This window comes from Myotis nattereri (genome assembly GCF_964212035.1).
Source record: "Myotis nattereri genome assembly, chromosome: 15".
NCBI lineage: Eukaryota > Metazoa > Chordata > Mammalia > Chiroptera > Vespertilionidae > Myotis > Myotis nattereri.
In genome coordinates, this window is record NC_138090.1 from 7,051,660 (window position 1) to 7,070,666 (window position 19,007).

The window sequence follows — 19,007 nt, forward strand, 5'->3', positions numbered from 1 at the left end:
TCCTTGGGGAGACAGATAAGTGGGCAATTCCCCAACCACTGGCACGTCTGGCAGGGACCTCTCCTATGTCCGTCTGTCCTACGAGCCATCAGTTGCCCTAAGAGCCTCCTTTCTCGGCCCCCGTGGGTGGCTTATGAGACGGGGCCAGTGCGGTGGGCTGGTTGAGAGCATGGCCTCTGAAGCCAGGCTGGCCGGGTGGGAATCCCAGCTCTGCCCCCACTGACTGGCTGTGTGACCGTGGCCTGGTCTGTTTCCTCTCTGGGCTTCAGTTTCCCCACTGGTGAACTAAGAGGGAAGGGCCAGTCATCCCTCTGTCTGCCTCCAGCTCCATCTGACCTTTGGAGATGGGGGGTCTTATGGCCAAGTGCCCAAGTCTATATCGGGAGGTTATGACTTTGGGGATCATGGTTGCCATGGTTACCCAAAAAGGGCCGGGGGACGTGTAATGAAATGAGTTGAAGCTGCTCGCAGAACCCACAAGCTGGAGAACTGCGGAGCCTCAAACGCATGGCTCTTGAAAAGGTGTTACCCACCAGCTGGCTTGGGGAAGCAGCTTTGCACGGGAAGGGGTGTGTGACAGCTGCTGCAACCCTCTGGCTGTGGCTCAGGCCGGCAGGCCTTCCTCCCTTGGCCTCCACCTCTAAGTTCTGGATCCTCCCTCAGCTGCTCACCTACCTCTTTCGTATCTGTGGTTCTCCCCGTGAGGCAATAACAATGTGATCTTAGGCTGCTTCCTACATGCCCCACACCGGGGATTGAGCCCTGATGGGGAATCAGACTGAGACCTCCTGAGTCATAGGCCGACTCAACCACTGAGCCACACCAGCCAGGCAGGGAGATTCATTTTTCATTTTCGTCTCATTAATAGCCTTTCCTTAATGGTGGGATGTGACCTTGGCTATTTGAACACTGGGGCATTATGCTTTCTTTGAAAAGCAATCCTTTTTGCATTCAATTAAAAAAGATCCAGAGATCTAAAAGAACATATTAAGTAAATATTTGGCAGACTTGGTTTGTAGACTTGGAAAAAACCGCGAGAACGAACTTGCCTGCCTGACGTTGGGGAGACCTGGCCTGGGTTACCCACTCTCTTTGAACCAAACAGGTCCAGGGAGGTGTTTGTCACCCCAAGAGAGAAGTCCTTGTCTGGAGGGGAAGTTGGCCTTCCTTCCAGCCAACGGGCTCGACTCCTCTGACAGTGTTATCAGTGTACCACATGCACACGGTTCAAAAAAGAATGATGGATGCCTGGGGGTGGGCGTGGAGGGGAGGTTGACAGCAAAGGGGCACAAAGGAACGTTCTGGAAAGATAAAAATGTTGCATAAGTTGATTGGTGTTTGTTACATAAATGCACATGTGTGTCAAGTCACTGACCCGTTTTCTTAAAATGTGGAAGTTCCATTGTAGCTTTAAAAAGCTGATTTGAAAACAAAATAAAGCCAAAGACACCAATATTTATTCAGATCAGGAGCCACTCAGATTCATGGTCAGTTCTGAGATCTGGGACCTGTGCTTTGCTGCCCATACACCCCAGGGAGCCAGCCACACTGCGGGGGCAGAGCAGGGATCTGGTTGGAGTGTGGGATCTGGTTGGAGCGCTCTTTTGGTTTTGGTTTTTGGATTTGGGGGGGATGGTTTGCTTTTCTTGTTGCCTGTCACTGTGGGTTGTCTTAACGGCTGTGTTTTTAATTTGGAATATTGTGCTTAGAGAAATGTGCATAGGAATCACCCTGCTCTCTAATCGCATGCTCCTTCCTGTTTCGATCATTGCTTCTAGTATTTTGCAATTGGAGTGGTTTTGTCAAAGGCCTGGCCACTAGGATAAGATCTCCTACGTGCAAGCTTTCATGTTGCTACATCATAAAAATTCTACTCGGAAAGATCTGAATTGATGAAGGGGGAAGGTCTCACTGCCCTCCCAGAGAGTAAAAGAAAAATGTGATGAAATAAATCTTTTAAACACTCTGAATCCTCCTCCTAGAGACCCCTGGGAACAAATGGGGAAATTCAGACCACCCCCAAACCCTGTGCAGGCGGGGAAGCAGCTGGTGGAGAGGGGGGCCCGGGGGCCAGTGCCTCACCTCAATATAAAGGGAAACAAGTAGTACTTGCAAGTTCAAGCCTCTGGAGGTTGGGGGGTGTGGGAGGTGGGCGGAGGAGGGGCCTGCTATCTCCACCCGCCTATCGGCCCCCACCTTTCCTCCAGCCTCCTAAGAGTTGTCAAGGTCATGTTATCTCTGTTATGCCTCTTAAAAATGTAAGCGTTATTTTCCAGCGGAAAACAAGCCCGTTCCTGAAAGCTATGAAATGCGTTCATAAATTTGCCGATCTAAAGAATGCTAATTGCTTGCATTTTTTGGTTGTCACTAAAAATTAAGGTTTCTCAGAACTGAGAATTCTACTTCAGTCAAAAGGAAACGATATGGTTTTGGTCATTGAAAGTAGGTTGCCCTGAAATTGATTATTTCTGAAAGAGTTAAGAAGAAATAAACTGGCCCTGGCTGGCTCTGCTCAGTGGTGAGAGCATTGGCCCACCGATTCCTGGTCAAGGGCAGGCGCCTCAGTTGCAGGTTCAATCCCCGCCCGGGTTGGTCAGGGTGCATGCGGGAGGCAACCAGTTGATGTGTCTCTCTTACACCGATGTCTCTCTCTCTCTCTCTCTCTCTCTCTCTCTCTCTCTCTCTCTCTCTCACTTTTTTTGCTCCCGTCCACTCTCTCTCTGAAGATCAATGGAAAAAATATCATTGGGTGAGGATTAAAAAAATAAATAAATAAACAGAAAGGGACTAGGAAAGTTGCAGCAGGTTCGAGTAAGTTGCAGAGAGGGTCTGTGCAAGTGAAAGAAGAACCATGTAGAGGGAAGAATACTCAGGAAGGGAAATGGAAATGGGGGAAAGAGAAGAAAGAAAAAGAAAGGCACATAGAGAGCCAAGTGGAGGGTAATTTTCATGACAAATGAAAAGGCCAGGAAGCTCCCTTTGATGTTTTGAAATCAATGGTAATTTCCCCAAAGGGACACCAGGTACAATTGACAGTAGGGAACAAATTAATTGATTATTTTAGTCTGATGTACTTTCAGTTGTAATTCTGAATGTTATCTTAAAATGTTATTACAAAATAAGCAAATTCCTTTGTCAACTGCATTAAAATCAAATCCATAACCACGCCATTTTAAGTATTATTTTGTCATGTAGAGACAGTCATTGCCTTGCTCTGATACATTTGCAAAAATGTTACATCTTCTGACTTATTCTGAAATATGAATTCCTGAGAACAAAATTTCAGATAATACCTTTAAAAATAGATAAAAATGTATAAACTCTAAGGAGTAACTGGATTCGAAGAAATACTGGCAAATAATCAGAATAAAGAAGAATGGATTATGGGACTGAATGAACTGAGGAGGATTATTATTCTTATGATGTTCAAAATAATGCTGAATTTAAAAAAAACTTGTTTTCTTAGGGCAATTTGGTAAATTATACCTTGATAAGCAATATTAAAGCATTTATATTTTTCTCCCTGCTTGATCCCTCCAGAATTTGGAAACTCTTAATGAGTAAATATTATTACTTTGATGGCAATATGTTTATTTGCATGAATCCAAATAGGAAACTGATTGTTTCATAACAGGACACACAAGTCCAGTTTCTAATTGTTGTTTTATTAGCCAAAGCTTTGACTGGAATGTCATGTCTGAGAAAGACATACCTAGACTCTGGATGTCAGTGAAAGCTTTAAGGAAAGAAGATTGACTTTGAAGCCCTTAAAAACCTCTTGGAGAAATGGCCTGGTACCTTACTTATTCATTTGGTTCATGGCAGTCTTTCTATGAACGTAAGGGATGAAGGTTCTTTCCCGGGAGATGGCAAGGGAAGAACCTCAAGACATTTTGGGGACCTCGAGAACTTGAGGAATTTACCTAAAACTATAGGTATTTCAGGAAGATGAAAACCGTGAATTTAAAGTTGAATGTACCTACCTATATAGTGTAAGTTTAAAAAAATTTTGCTCTCAAAAGAAATTTCAATAGTTGTACTGTTAATATTTGGCTCTGTTGACTAATGAGTTTGCCGACCACTGGTCTATTGAGTTCGGTTTTTGTGGCAGCAGGCAGCAGAACTTGGGTTCCGGTAACAGTATGACTATGAGAAAATGGGCACATTGTTACAGGATTGGTGAGGATCTCAATTGGTATTTCACCACTTTTTAAGAGGGATAATTTAGCAGTATGTACAAAAGTTTTTTTTTAAATTGATTTTAGCTGTAGCTGGTTTGGCTCCATGGATAGAGCATTGGCCTGTGGACCAAAGGGTCCCAGGTTCGATTCTGGTCAAGGGCATGTACCTTGGTTGCAGGCTCCTCCCCAGCCCAGGTCCTGCAGGAGGTAACCAATCAATGTGTTTCTCTCACACCGGTGTTTCTCTCTGTCTTTCCCTCTCTCTTCCAATCTCTTTAAAAATCAATGGAAAAATACCCTCGGGTGAGGATTAACAACAACAACAACAAAATGATTTTAGATAGAGAAAGAGAGAGTGAGAAAGGGAAACTGCCTGCATTTCCTTCAATAGGAGGTTATGTATAAATACATTTTATATTCTGTGCAGTGGAATTCTTGCATCAATTAGAATGAAACAGAACTCTATGTACGGATCTGGAACAGTAGCCATAATGTCTTGGCAAGAAGAAAGAAGGCAAGTAGCACAAACTATGTATAGCTGGATAACCCTATTTTTATAAAAACAATTGCATGTATGAGTTATAGATATCCTATATAATAAAAGGCTAATATGCAAATGGTTGTGATGCCCTCACACCATAATGACCGATCAGCAGGAGGCTGCATGCACAGCAGGCGTGGGTGGGCGAGTCCGGGGAACGTGATGCTGTTATTGTTTATTTATTAATAAATTTATATTTTATTTTCATATACATTTCACTAATCTTCTTTCATCTCTGACACTTCTATTATAGAGAAAGGGCAAATAGCAATATTAAAATATTTCCTCTAATTAATTCCCCATTAATGTGCACGAATTTTGTGCACCAGGCCACTAGTATATAATAATGTCTCACAATCGCACACACCAGCACCATGGAGTTATTGTTATGCCTATTCTATTGATGAAGAAAATGAGGCCCAGAGTGGTTAAGTAACTTGCCTCAGGTGGCACAGCTGGTCAGTTGCAGAGCAGCCTGGCTCCACCTCCTGGAACACTTGACCTTATTTTGGGTTCACAGGCCAAAAACACTTCTGTTAACAGGGAGGGCCTCTCAAAACAACACTGGAGAGGCCAAAAAGTCACTTTTTAATACATACTTTTAGTGAAGAGATATTAATCAACCTGCAGTGGTGAAAATGACTTATCAAAAGGCCCAGGTTCCTGCAAACCCCCTCCTCAGAGGCCCCACTCTAACAGTTTTAGTTCACGTGGTGGTTATGTTCAGCGCAATAAATAAGCGGCTTCTACCTCTTCCTGATTTATTAACCTTGGACATGCTCTACTGACTTCTGTAAGCTCTGGGGAAAAAACAGACTAGCTTTTGTGTTTCTTTTCCTGTTGCGCTATTTGCTGCTCTGACTCTAGGCTGGTCCCTGGGCTGGGCACTGGACCGTTGTGTTGCTAGGACCAGGCCCCCCGAGGCTCAGGTTGGAGAGACTCGCACCAGGTCCCCGCGAGTCAGATGGAAGGGGCACTGGACCCTTGGTCTGCGTGTCTCCAGGGACCGGCTATTTCTGTGACGCCCTGTGGCCCACCTCCCTCCCTCAGGCAGCGGCTCAGCGTGGCCGGGTGGGGTGGCCCTGGCCGAGAGCCCGCAGGAGGCTGTTTGCGGAGCTGCGGGTGCAGCCTCCTGGTGTTTGGCCAGCCAAGGGTTTTGTTCTCTGCCTCTGACGGGCCCAGACTTTGGCCTTCTGGGCCTCTGCCTTCCAGATCTCTGCCCCCAAGTACGCTTACCTCCAGGGGAAGGGCTGAGCCACCAACAGAGGCTGATGGCGAGCCTGGTACCCAAGACCCTGGGGAGGAAAGCCCCACCCTCTGCGTTTCCTGACCCTGGAGTCACCTGGTGGGAGAAGCTTGAAAACAATTTCCCAAAGCTGGGCAACACCCCAAACCAGTTAAGTCAGAAGCTTCGCAGGGGGAGGCCATGGATCTGGACGGAAGGAGCCCAGAGCGGACAGTGACTTGCTGATGGTTGCATAGCAATCCGGGGCTGAGTACTTGGGAGTCGGGCCTGAAGGCCTGCTGAGCGTGGCGAGCGTGGCTGAGTGCGGGCAATGAGGGAATGCAGGGCTGTGGGGACAGAGGCAGAGGGAATGGCACGTGAAGTGGGTGGCAGAGCTGTGGCCCTGGCATGTGGGTTGTGGGGACGGCCTTCCTAGCAGCACCTGCCACGACATAGACAGGGGGGCGGTGGGCAGGGGTCTGTGCTCCCAGTGAAATGCGGGGTCCTTGGGCCGGCGTGGCTCAGTGGTTGAGCGTCGACCTATGAACCAGGAGGTCACCGTTCGGTTCCTGCTCAGGGCACATGCCCAGGTGGCGGGTCCATCCCCAGTGTGGGGCGTGCAGGAGGCAGGCGGTCCATGATGCTCTCTCATCATTGATTGCCGGGGTCCAACCCCAGCAGGTCCAGGGGTCCCCAAAGGTGTGGACCGAGTCGGCGAAGAAGGAATAACACAGAGACAGCGTTCAGTTGATCAGCAGCCTAGCCAGGATCTCTAGCCAAGTTCTGGTCAGGATCTCCAGTGACGTTCTGGTCAGGATCTCCAGCCAGGTTCTGTGTCCATGTTCTCTTGCTAGGTTCTCCAGGTTCTCCAGCCAGGTTCTGTAGCCATGTTCCCTCGCTAGGTTCTCCAGCCAGGTTCTGTCCAGGTTCTCCAGCCAGGTTCAGTCACCAGGTTCTAGTCAGCTTCTCTTGCCATGTTCTATCCAGGTTCTGTAGCCAGGTTCTCTCGCTAGATTCTGTCTCTAGGTTCTGTGGCCAGTTTCTGTCCAGGATCTTTTGCCATGTTCTCTCGCTAGGTTCTGTCTCCAGTTTCTGTCCAGGATCTTTTGCCATGTTCTCTCCAGTGAAGTTCTTCTGTCTCTAGGTTCCGTGTCTAGGTTCTGTGTCTAGGTTCTGTGTCCTGTTGTCTTGTTACATCTGTATTTATACCAGTTGATTCAATCCTATCAATCTCTATTCCAAAGGTTAGGGCATTTCTTATCTCCATTCCAGGGAGTAAAGATTATGTAGTTTAAGCATGATTGTTCATAGTTAAAGTGATTAATTACCCGCCTGGCACTTAGTTAAGGGGTTTTATTCCCTCCCTAACTTCAGGGGAAAATCCCTACCTGGGGAAACAACCTTTCTCAGAGAGGTGACCTTGGTTAAAACACATAGTGCCAAGAAGGTGAGCAAACATATTAAGAACAGTATGCCATATATGCCAGGTCCCTTGAAACAGCAAGGATGGACCGGCTCCCGGCAATTGATGTCTCTCTCTCTCTCCCTCTCCCTTCCTCTCTGAAGTCAATACAAACATATTTAATTTAAAGACAAAGAGATGCAGGGTCCATGGAATGGACAGCGAGCGCCTCCTTAAATTTTGCTCCCTCGGTGCCTCCGGGACCCACTCTGCACCAGACACGCTCACTGCTGGGGCGCGGCCGCCTGTTCCCTTCCGTGTGACTGGCCTCCCTCGGGGCTGCGGCAGGGCGGGGTGTGCACTGAGGGAAGTGAGTCTGCCGTGTGCTGGGCTGGCGCGGAAGCACAGACAGCCTCTCTGAGTCAGGAGCCGTGCCTGCCCGCCACCCATTTCCTCCCCTGGAGCTCCGGCTCCGGTTTTGGTTCTGCTATGAGTGGCCATAACCTCAGCGGCATCCCGCTCTCTCCCGTCAGCTGTTTTCTGAAGATGCAGCCCTCCGAGTGGCCTACCTCGGGGCTGGCCACAGCATCCGGGAGCAGCCCCTGCCGCGGGCCTCCACTGGGTTGCAGGCTCTATTTATATACATCACGTACAGAGACCGATGGGTTTTTGTTCTGTTTTGATTAGGCTATTGCATATAGCAGTAGGACAGCCACAGTGGAAATAATTGTAAAATGGAAAGAGACACCCGCCACCTACCAGCTGGCTTTGCTTTCTAATAGCATCGCTTCCCTGCTTGTGAGACGAAGCCAGGGGTGGGCCGCACAACCCCCCGCAATGAGGTAGCGACAGGTTACAGACAGGGACGCTGGGGCACCTCCTCAAGGTCATACAGCTGATGGGGCCGATCACAGGGCTGGCTCTGGAGCTGTGGGCTTGGACACCCACATCTGGCCATGGAGATCGCCTTCTTCCAGATGTGGCCCAAATGAAGGCAAGTTTTCCTGTTGTTCTAATGGAAGGAGCGGAGGCCAAGTCCATTCAACAGAGAGGACCACCAAAGACCAGAGGAGTTCCAAAGCTCAGTGATTGGCCCTGGCTGGTTAGAGCATTGGCCCGTGGACTGAAAGAGGGGTCACGGGTTCGATTCCGGTCAAGGTCACGTACCTTGGTTGCTGGCTCCATCCCTGGCCCAGGGCAGGGACCGGGCAGAAGGCAACCAATTGGTGTGTCTCTCTCACATCAATGTTTCTCTCTCTCTGTCTCTCCCTCTCCCTTCCACTCTCTCTGAAAATCAATGGAAAAAATATCGTGGGGTGAGGATTAACAACAACAACAAAAACACACCAAAGCTCAGTGATTGGGATGCCCTCTGCATTTGGACGCGGCAAACACTTCCTGAGTCCTTGCCGTGCGCGGCCACGACTGGGAGCCCGTCAGCATTTCCTCCCAGAACCTCACTGCGTCAGGGAGCGATACGCTATCACCCCCACGTGCAGATAAGCAAACCCAGGCAAAGCGAGGTCACTGCCTGGCCCGTGGAGCTGGGATCCCCACGCCCAGCCACAGCTCTGCTGCCTGCCCTGTGGGCAGTTTGTGTTTTCAAACACAAGGTCCTGGCAGCCAGCAGTTGGTTCTGGGAACCGACACAGGAGTTAGTACAAACTGGCCCATATGAACGGAAAATAACTGTAGAGCCCATTTAGTCCTCCCCATGAACGTGGCAGGTGGCTTCCCTGCCACACTCTGCCTGAGCACTTCCTTGCTTTCTCCTAGAAACAGGGAGCTCACTCCCTGAAGTCGTGAGCAGCACTGGCTCTCACAGGGAGCTTGGAGACTGAGCCTGAGGTCCTCCTGGAGGATGCGATGTCAGAGATGGGGGCCCTTCATGCCCCACCCCCCGACTTTTCTCATGCCCAGAGGAGGAAGGGGTCTGCACTGAGGGGGGGCGGTGAGCGAAGGGAGGCCTGGATCAGACTGCCTGGGTATGACCTCAGATGTGTTACCTAACATTCCCCCACTTTTTCGTTCTTGTTGTTAATCCTCCCCTGATGATATTTTCCCACCGATGTTTAGAGAGAGTGGAAAGAGAGAGAGAGACAGAGAGGGAAACATCGAGTGAGAGAGACACACGGGTTGGCAGCCTCCCCTTGGCGCCCCGACTGGGGCTGGGGAGCGAGCATGCAACCGAGGTACGTGCCCTTGACCAGAATCAAACCTGGGACCCTTCAGTCCGCGGCCCACGCTCTATCCACTGAGCCAAACCGGCCAGGGCAATGTGTTTCTTAATTTAATAGATGTCCTGTGGCACAGTGAGGTTAAGCAAACTTCCCAAGTGCGCCCAGCAAGTGAGGGCCTGAGCCCAGGGCTCCAGCCACAGCCCCCGCTGCTCACGTGGCAGGGCCTGGTGATTGCATCACATGCCAGGGGCTGAGGGCAGATGGAGTGGGCGGGGGGTGGAGTGTGGGTGTCAGGAGTGGGGTCACTGGGGCACTGGGACTCCCCTGGTGTCCTTATCAGGGTGGGTGCATCTCGGGAGCCCGGGGGAAACTCCGGGGCATCAGGAGGCAGGCGGCCTTCCTGTCGGTCCCTTTTGCTCTCAGACACTGTCTGTCCTGGTGCCCCCTCACCCGTGCCAGCCTGTGGGGGTGGGGGACGCAGCCTCTTGCTGAGCAGAGGTAGCATCAGCAGCTGGAAGTTTGCCAGGAGGAAGAGGGGTGGAGGGGGGGGATGTGAACGGAGGTGCCGGGGCTGGCCAGGCAGGGCTGGGGCCAGTGGTCCAGGCGGAGGCTGGCAAGCATCTCCGTGGGCACCTCTGGGAGGTGGAGGGCAGGCCCTGCCTGGATCACTCCCCTCAGGACCCTCTGGGAACCTGGAGCAGCTGCCCTGTCCCTGTCCCTGCCCCCACCCTGTGCCTGTGCCTGCTGTGTGCCCTGCAGGACCTGGATGTTCTGAGAACAGACGCTGTGTCCCACCCCCACACCCCTCTCCTCTCAACCCTGTGCCTCCTGCCTGCAGCGCTCTGTGGGCTGTGGCCTTGTTTTTATTGCAGGCAGGTGAGTCTGGGCCCAGACTCCAGGTGGGGCCAGAGCTCAGGGCGCAGGCAGGAGGGAACTTGCAGAGCTGGTATTTACATATGGGGAGCGGCACCCCCCAACTGCCCTGGGGGTGCTTCTGAGGCTCAGAAACATTCAATGACACCTCCCGACCTGCCACTCATCCTGGGGCCATTGATAGGCCCACAGTCCATGGGTCCATGAGTAGAGGTGCCAACGCCAAAAGCCCATGGAGGGTCCAGCCGGTGTGGCTCAGTGGTTGAGCATCGACCTCTGAACCAGGAGGTCACGGTTTAATTCCTGGTCAGGGCACATGCCCAGGTTTCGGGCTCGATCCCCAGTGTGGGGCGTGCAGGAGGCAGCTGATCATGATTCTCTCTCATCATTGATGTTTCTCTCTCTCTCTCCCTCTCCCTTCCTTCCTGAAACCAATAAATGTAGATTAAAAAAGAACAGCCCATGGAGGGCTGAGGGGATGGTGGGGTGCACCGCACCCAAGGGGCCAGGTGAGTCCTGCCTGGAAACCCAGGAGCGAGCCCGGGAGGCAGCAGTCCTGGCAGCGGGGCGGCCGGAAATGGTGCAAGATGGACAGGCGGGGCCTCCCGGTAGCCACCTGCCCGGACAAGCTCACACGGGAACAGTGAACCTGGGAGGAGCTGGAAGGGGAGGAGGCGGCTTCTGCTTAGACACAAAGGTAAGAAGCTGCTGGCCCTTTTGACCCTGACCTTCAGTTTCATGATCTGAAGGTGCGTCTGAGGCCTGGCCCTGAACCTGCTCAGGGTTCTGGGCTGATCTGGGGGCCCTGGCTCTCCTATCCCCTGAGTGGGAGCTGGGTGTGCTCACCTGGTGTCATTCTGGCCCAGGGAAGCTGGCAGGGTGGGGGGTGTGCTGCCAGTGCCCAGACCGGGGTGGGGGGTGGGGGGGCTGTAGGCGGTTGAGGGCCAGGGCGAGCTGTGCACCCTGACATGCATGCGGAGGCAGAGCCTGTGCCTGCTCTCGCTCCGGTGCCCAGAGCCTGCCTCCTGCTGGGAGACCCGGAGTGAACCGGTTTGGGAACAGGTTGGCCAGGGTTGTTTAACTTATGACCAGGAGGAGGAAGGCGGCCTGCGCTGGTGAACTGGGTGGAAGGGGCAGGGGCCAGGCCTGGGTGGTGCCTGCCTGTCTGGCCAGCCCGGGGTCCTCCGGCCTCTCCACAGCCCTGTCCCCCTTAGCACAGCCCTTCCCACCTTGGCTGCGAGAGGCCAGAGGGGGAAGGCAAATTGCTTTCTGACTGGCCAGGCCCCTGCAATGAGACTCCCGAGGACGCACCAGGACGGGGAGCCCCCCTGGAGGCAAAGGCCCGTGCGGCTGCGGGACCCTGGGCCAGGCCTTGTCTTTCTGGGCGGCTTCCTCATCTACCACGAGAGAGGTGGGCAGGGGCAGTGTCCCAGCTCCCCTCTCCTGGCCCCCCCGCCGCCCCCCCCCCGGCCCCGCTACCCCGCCTCCTGGCCCACCGCAGCCAGACAGAGGGCGGTGCTGGAGTCAGCGGCCTGGCGCCCGACCCGCTCTGCGCCCGCAGTGTGGCTCCCTGGGGTGTATGGGCAGCAATATGGCCCCCCACGTTTCTGCTGTTAATGAGGCCACCCTGCTGTCAGCCTTCCTCCATTATGCCTCCGGAGCCAGCTGCGCCCCGGCACTCAGCGGGGAACCCCCGGGGCTCCCTGGCTGCCCACGCAGAGGCACACGCAGAAGGAGGTGCTCCCGGTGGCATGGGCGGGGGTTGTCTCTCAGGGTGAGGCTCGGAGCTCTGGGGGTTTCCCCCAAGTCCACCCAACTCCAACTCTCATTCACCAACAAAGGAGTGGTGGCAGCTCTGGTTTTCATGGGAGGAAACTGAGGCAGCCTCTTTACGATCCCCCACATGATCCCCTGCAGCCCACACCTTAGCACAGAGCTTTGCTGGGCACCACTCTGGGTGTGTGTGTGTGTGTGGCAGGAGGGGTGGGGCATGGGGGGAGGTCAAAGTCAAGATCCTGGGCCCTGCCGACCCCATGGCAGTCAAGTGAGATGGCACATTGTCACCTCAAGATGATGCAAAGGCTGCCATCTCTGCACGCAGAGGGCAGTGGATAAACCCCCCTGGGCCTCACTTGCGGCCTCAGTGTGGGAGTGACAATGCCCCACTCCCTACCAAAGACACCTGGACCAAGGCTCGGGCATCTGAGCAGCCGCCCCCCCAAACCTCACAGGCCAGGGCCAGGAAGCTGCCGACAGGGCACAAGCGTGGTGGCACCGGCAGCAGCTGGCACGGCCGGTCTGGGACCTCCTGGCCGGGAGGGAGGCTCCTCTGGAGGAGTTAGAAGCCTCTTCCGCTTCTTGCGCTGGGGGGTGTGCATTTTAAAGAAACCCCAGGCCCGGCCGGTGGGGCTCAGTGGTTGAACATTGACTTATGAACCAGGAGGTCACGGTTCGATTCCCAGTCAGGCACATGCCCGGGTTGTGGGCTCCATCCCCAGTGAGGGGCTTGCAGGAGGCAGCCGATCCATGATTCTCTCTCATCATCGATGTTTCTATCTCCCTCTCCCTCTCCCTTCATCTCTGAAATCAATAAAAATATATATAAAAAAAGAAAAGAAATCCCAGGATAGTGGCAGTGCCCGAGCCTCCACTTACACCTGTGGGGACTGAGGCAGACAGTTCAGATCTGGACAGTTTGATGCCTGTTTGCAGGCTGCCCCATTTTAAGGGCTTTGGGGAAATGCCAGGAGGAGTCTAGGTGGGGGGAGGGGCAGTTTGGAGCCCCCCAGTCACGGGTCTCCCTCAGGCCTGAGCAGGGTGCCTTGGGCCCCTTGGGAAGACCAGCCCTGCCCCACTCAGCTCCGATCTCCTGACATTACAGGTGGCCAGGGCTCACCTGAGGGACCCAGGCCTCTGGATGCGCGACCCTGCACCAGTTCCCACGGCAGGAGTGGCCCAGGCTGACGGGCACGGGAATGGGGAGAGGGCTTGGGGCCCCATCTTTGGCGGGTCCATCCTGGCCCCGGTCTCAGGGACCCGGAAGGCTGGGAGGCAGGAGTGTGGCCGCAGTGACCTTCAGGCCTGTTCTGTCTGGATCCAGCCCTCCTGCCAAGTGCATGTGGGAGCTGGGCTGAGGTCAGACATTCCGTCATGCCTAGGAAGAGGGGGCGGCTGCCCTGTCTACCTTCTATCTCGGGCAGCCGGGCACCCAGGCGTGCCCGCCTCCTGGGAAGGTCAGCAGGGGTGGCGCTGGGAGGCCCAGCCAGCCTGAACTCTCTCTAAGCACCTGTGTTCTGTGGTGCCCTCTCCAGCTGGACAGGAACTGGGTGACTGTGGCGGGCGAGATGTCTGTGTGCCGGGCTGTCTGGGCTGGGCCCAAGGTCACTTCTTGTTGGCAAGTGGTCAAGATGCCACCGGAGCCCAGCTACAGGGGATCACTCTGGCTCGGTGGTTGAGCGTTGACCTATGAACCAGCGGCTCACAGTTCGATTCCTGGTCAGGGCACATGCCTGGGTTACAGGCTCTATGCCCAGTGGGGGGCGTGCAGGAGGCAGCCGATCTGTGATGCTCTCTCATCATTGATGTCTCTCTCCCTCTCTCCCTCACCCTTCCTCTCTCTGAAATCGATAAAAAACATATTTAGGAAGAAAATTTAAAAAGATGCCACTGGAACCAGGAAGGGGGAGGAAACTGACCTAAAGTCAGATCCTGGCTCAAACCCTGTGTGACCTGGGACTGGCCCCCATCCCTCTCTGAGCCTCAGCACGTGGAGCGAGGCTTCCTTGACAAGGTGTGGGAAGGTAATACCAAGCCATGTGCCTTCCGCACAGTCAGTGCTCAACAGGGACACAAGGGCACTGGGTCTGAACCTGCAGGGAGCGGGGAGAGAGGTCAGAGCTGGAGACAGGTGTGGACAGAGGAGCCCAGCGGCCTGGGGAGGGACTTGCTCTCCCAAGACCCATTGCTTTTGAAATCTGATCCAGGTAATATGGGCGGGGTCCCTGTCTGGGCCCCACCCCAGCGGGAGCCAATGAGGGTACGCCTGCCCTCGGAGCTCCAAATAAGGAATCAGAAAACAGGCTTGGACCTGGGCCTTGCATTCCATCATCGGAGCTGCACGAACTTCTTGCACCCCAAGCCCGGGCTTGACTCTCTGTTAGACTTGCCCCATTTTAATGGCCAACGCTTCTCCCCCTGCCCCCCGCTCCCCCCACGTCTTGGATTCGTCAGGCTCCCTGCTTCTTCTCCAGTTGGGGGATGAGCGGAGGGTGGGGGAGGCAGGCCTCAGGCACAGGGCACACAGCTCCCTTTGTGACTGTGGCTGAGTCACATGGGCAATGCCATCCCCCTGGGCCCTGGGGCGGGTGTGATGGGAGATGGCGTTATTGTGGGGCTGTGGCTGCCCCCACGCCTGTGGCCGGGAATCTTTCCCACGGGAATGAACGAACGGGAAGGTGGCTGGGAGCACTGGTTGAAAAGCCAGTGGTCTGGGTTCAAATGCTGACTCTGCTGATGACGTGCTGTGAAGCCTTGGGAAGGTTCTCTCTCTGGGCCTCAGTTTCCACGTCTGTGAAATGGGACCGATGGTGACTGTTTTGTAGAAGAGATCCTGACGTGAAAGGGCTTGTAAGCTTGGAGTGCTGGGCTTGGGGGCTTTGCGTTGACATTATGATAATCATCATGCCGTTGGCTCAGTATTTATTGAGCATCTACTATGTGCCGGGCATGGCACTCAATGGTTTACAAGGCCACTCTGCTCGCAAGGAGAGAACGTGGACTTGAGCTGCTCTTGTCCAATAAAAACTCACCTCCCAGCAGGCAGTGGTTGGCTGTGACCCTCCCACAGGGGGCACAGCTCCGCACTGTCTGCCAGGCTGGCTCACACCGCCCTGAATGGAGGCTCAGAGACAGAGGAGGGGAATCCTCCACTTGCCCAGGCCTCGGGCACAGCGGGCACCGTGGATCTGTTTTCTCACCCTGGCCTGGGGCCCACACATGCTCTGAACCATGAAACCCTCACAGACACATCAGGTGCTCACTCGTGCCTGGGCCGCGAGATTTATCAGATTTACGGACGTGGCCTTGTTTACTATTCCTGGTGGCGCTGCTACGGTCTGCAGTTGAGTCACCAGCTGGCAGAGCTGGGAGTGGAAGCCACTTGGACTGAGTCCAGAGTTTGGGCCTCTAACCTCTCAGCGGCAGCGCGGCCCCCACTCCTCCGTCCTTTAAAACGAAGGCCTTTCTGCCTGGCCGGCGTGGCTCAGTGGTTGGGTGTTGACCTAAGAACCAGGAGGTGACGGTTTGAGTCCCGGTCAGGCCGTATGCCCGGGTTGCAGGCTCGATCCCCAGTGTGGGGTGTACAGGAGGCAGCCGATCCATGATTCTCTCTCATCATTGTATTTCTATCTCTCTCTCCCTCTCCATTTCTCTCTGAAATATATTATATATATATCTTGTGAGCAGAGTGGCCTTGTAAACCATTGAGCGCCACGCCCGGCACATAGTAGATGCTCAATAAAATCAAATGAAGGCCTTTCTGCACTCCCCACCCTGTCTCTGGCCACTGTCCCCTCCTCCAGTAATGCTCATGACCTTCTCTGGTCCCGGGGACCTCAGCCCTTCACCCTGAGCCCCAGCAATGTGTATCCAGCTGCCTGTTGAGAGGCTCCCCTACATGTCACAGGCACACCCCCATTCCACTGAGCCCAAGGGCAGCCTCTTCTCTGTGCCCCATCTTGAGCCCCCCATTATTCAGGGCGGTTTCTGGCATCGTTTCCTCTCACCTGCGTGTGGGAGGTGGGGTCCTCGCCCTGCTCTGGTTTTCTGGACCCCAGCGCCTGCCTCCCTCTGCTTCCATATTCTCCAGCGGCCGGCTGGACCCTCCACCGTCCCAGCCCACCATCTCTGGTGTCCAGACCAGGGCACCTCCTGCTCTACTCCATGCCGGGTCCCCTGCGTACCTGGTTCAAATACACACTCTCACTCAGCAGGCCTGGGGCCCACCGGGAGCCGGGGTTTCCAATACGTTCTCGGGCCGCGCTGAGGGTCTGCGGGCCACGTTTGCGTGCTGATCACGCCCCTCCCGACCAAAGACCTTCCCTGGTTTCCCAGTGCCTTGGATGAAACCCCATTCAAAGCAAACTCCACGCTTCCAACATCTCCCAGAATCTGCCCCTACTCCCCTAACCAGATCCCACCTCCTTCCAAGACGGGCTCCCGTGTCCCAGTCCCCTCTCCACCTCTGCCGACGCTGTTCCCTCCACCTGGAATGCCCTTCCAGCTGGTCTCTGTTTATCAAAACCCCTCCTTCAAGACCCAGCCGGGGCTCTGGGGCCAACTGGCTTGGTTCAAACCCTGGCTCCATCCCTGAAAGGCTACACTCTCTCTGTGCCTGTCCTGCTTCTGTGAAGTGGGGACATGACTGTTGTGATACATACGAAGAACCTAGAAGGACCTGGCACCTAGTGGGTGCTCCCGGGCACACGCCAGCTGTGCGGTCTGGGCTGCGTCACCTGGTTTCTAACGTACCAGTGGGACCCCGGCCACGGAGCTGGGAGGGTGAAATTAGGATGGCCCAGGTCAAGCAGTGCCTTACACAGTGAACCCTACACAGCACCCTACTACATGAACCGCTTAGTAGGACTAGTGATGGGCAGTGTTGTGATTAATGATCATTTATGTGGATTCTGTCCTTTGACTCCCAGAGCCTTCTGGGAGTTCCATGGTGCCCATAACTGACTGGTGTCATCCCAATGTGAGTCATCCTTGGAGCTGGGGCCTGCTCCCCACCTTCGCCCTGCACATAGTAGGTCTCTGAGAAGCCCGATGGTGAAAGGGCGGCCAGAGCTTGGCAAGCCAACTCCTGCCCTGGCCAGGCTGCCTCGCAGGCCTTTCCTAGGTGGCAGCTGGCTCCAGGTCTCTGTGGCCCTGGCTTGGGCACCCAGAGAGAGGCACCTCCAGATCTCCACCTGTGCCCAGGCGGCCAGCACCCTCTGGGGGTGTGGTTGGGTCATTGCTGCCCTGCTGGCCGGATCGCAGGGAACAGCTGATGCTGCTCCACCTAGCCTGTGGCTCAGCCCTGAAGGACAGACCTGGGGGAAGCAGAGGCTTCGAGGGGGTGACTTGCTTGGGACACAGCATGTAAGGGACTCTCCATCTCTTCCTGGATAACTTGCTTTTGCTCTCTGTTCTCGTCCCACACTGGGGGCTCTGGCCCTGATAATGAGGGCGTGCCCACTGCAGCCCTGGGAGGGAGGACAGGCCGAGTGCCCACCGTGCCTGCGCCTGCCGCCAGGGCATCAGCCACAGTCTGGACAGCAGGGCTGACACCCGCCCAGGAGAGCACAGCGCTGCCTCCTGGAAGCTCTGGGTGGGGCCTCGCTGTACCCCCTACTGGGCAGCTTGATGGCCGTGCTTCCTCCTGGCAGCAACCCCCCCCCCCCCAGAAAGTCCCATTTACACTGCAGCAGGCGGCCTGAGCACCCCATGTGCCCAGATCTGGGAGGCTGTACTTGTGAGTGAGCAGGAGCCAGACTGCTGGGCGGCCTAACTTCAGCACTTCCAGCGGTGTGCCTTAGGCAACTTCATTCCCTTCTCTGAGCTCCATTTCTGGTCCTGCGCTCTCCCTGCCTCATCACCACATTCACAGCAGCTATGCCTTGAGGATTATCAGGTACCAGGCACTGGTCTGAGCGACACTCGCCCCTCACCGCTGTGCTCGCGATGGCAGTGCGGGAGGGAAAAGTCTGGAAGGTAGTAAACGGTCAGTAAGTGTAATCATCATTAGTGTCACTGTTGTGGCTATTTACCCCCATAATGCGAAGTCCTCACGGCACCTGTGACTTGGCAATCACTGACCCACGCGGTGGGATGAGGGAATGCAGGGAGCCCCGCCCCTTGGGGTGGCCACCACCGTCCGTCCGAGGCCTCCCAGGACCTCAGCAGCCAGCGAGCTGCAGGCAGTGACCAGCCAGGGGGCGGGGCACCGGCCCATCCCCAGACCCCTCGCTGAGCTTGGAGCCACCAGGGCCGCTGTTCTACTCGGCCTCCGTGTCCTCTCTGGCCTCGCAGATGGACTAAGGGGTGCCATCTCCAGAAGCCCCCCGCGTCTCAGAGCCCAGAACCTGCGTCTGGGATGTTGGCACTGTGTGTGCCTGGCGAGCACTGCGCTGGGTCCCTGTGCTGGGCGGACTGAGGCTCAGGGAGACTCAAGGTCAGGTGGCCAGTCGTGCATGGACTGGCTGGCTGCATGCCAGGCGCTTGATCCCCCCCCCCACCCCGAACCCCGTGCCTTCCGCTCTGCCGGTCATTGGTCATTGCCGGCTCCTGTCGGCTGCCAAGGAGGCTGGACACTCCTTCAGGAAGGGGCAGTTGTCGCCTGGGCCTGGCAGTGGGGGGGGGGGGCGGGCAGCATCAAAGTGCCCGTTGCCCTAGCAACCCTGGCCTCTGGGCACTTTGGGGAGAACAGCCCTGGGAAGCAGCAGATGGAGGGTGAGGAGGCAGCGCTATCCCTGGCTGGTGTCTGTCCCTGAAACCGGGCACCTATCTGCCCGAACCAGGGGTGAGGCTGCGGTGCCCCCTTGCCCAGTGCTGAGTCACAGGCATC

The 19,007-nt window shown here is 55.2% G+C and overlaps 1 protein-coding gene across 1 annotated transcript in view; it reads left to right on the forward strand.

The window, feature by feature from the left end:
• NLRC5 (NLR family CARD domain containing 5) overlaps positions 1-19,007 on the forward strand; it is a 940,085-nt gene that overhangs the window by 379,747 nt on the left and 541,331 nt on the right. The gene's annotated exons all lie outside the window — the stretch shown is intronic.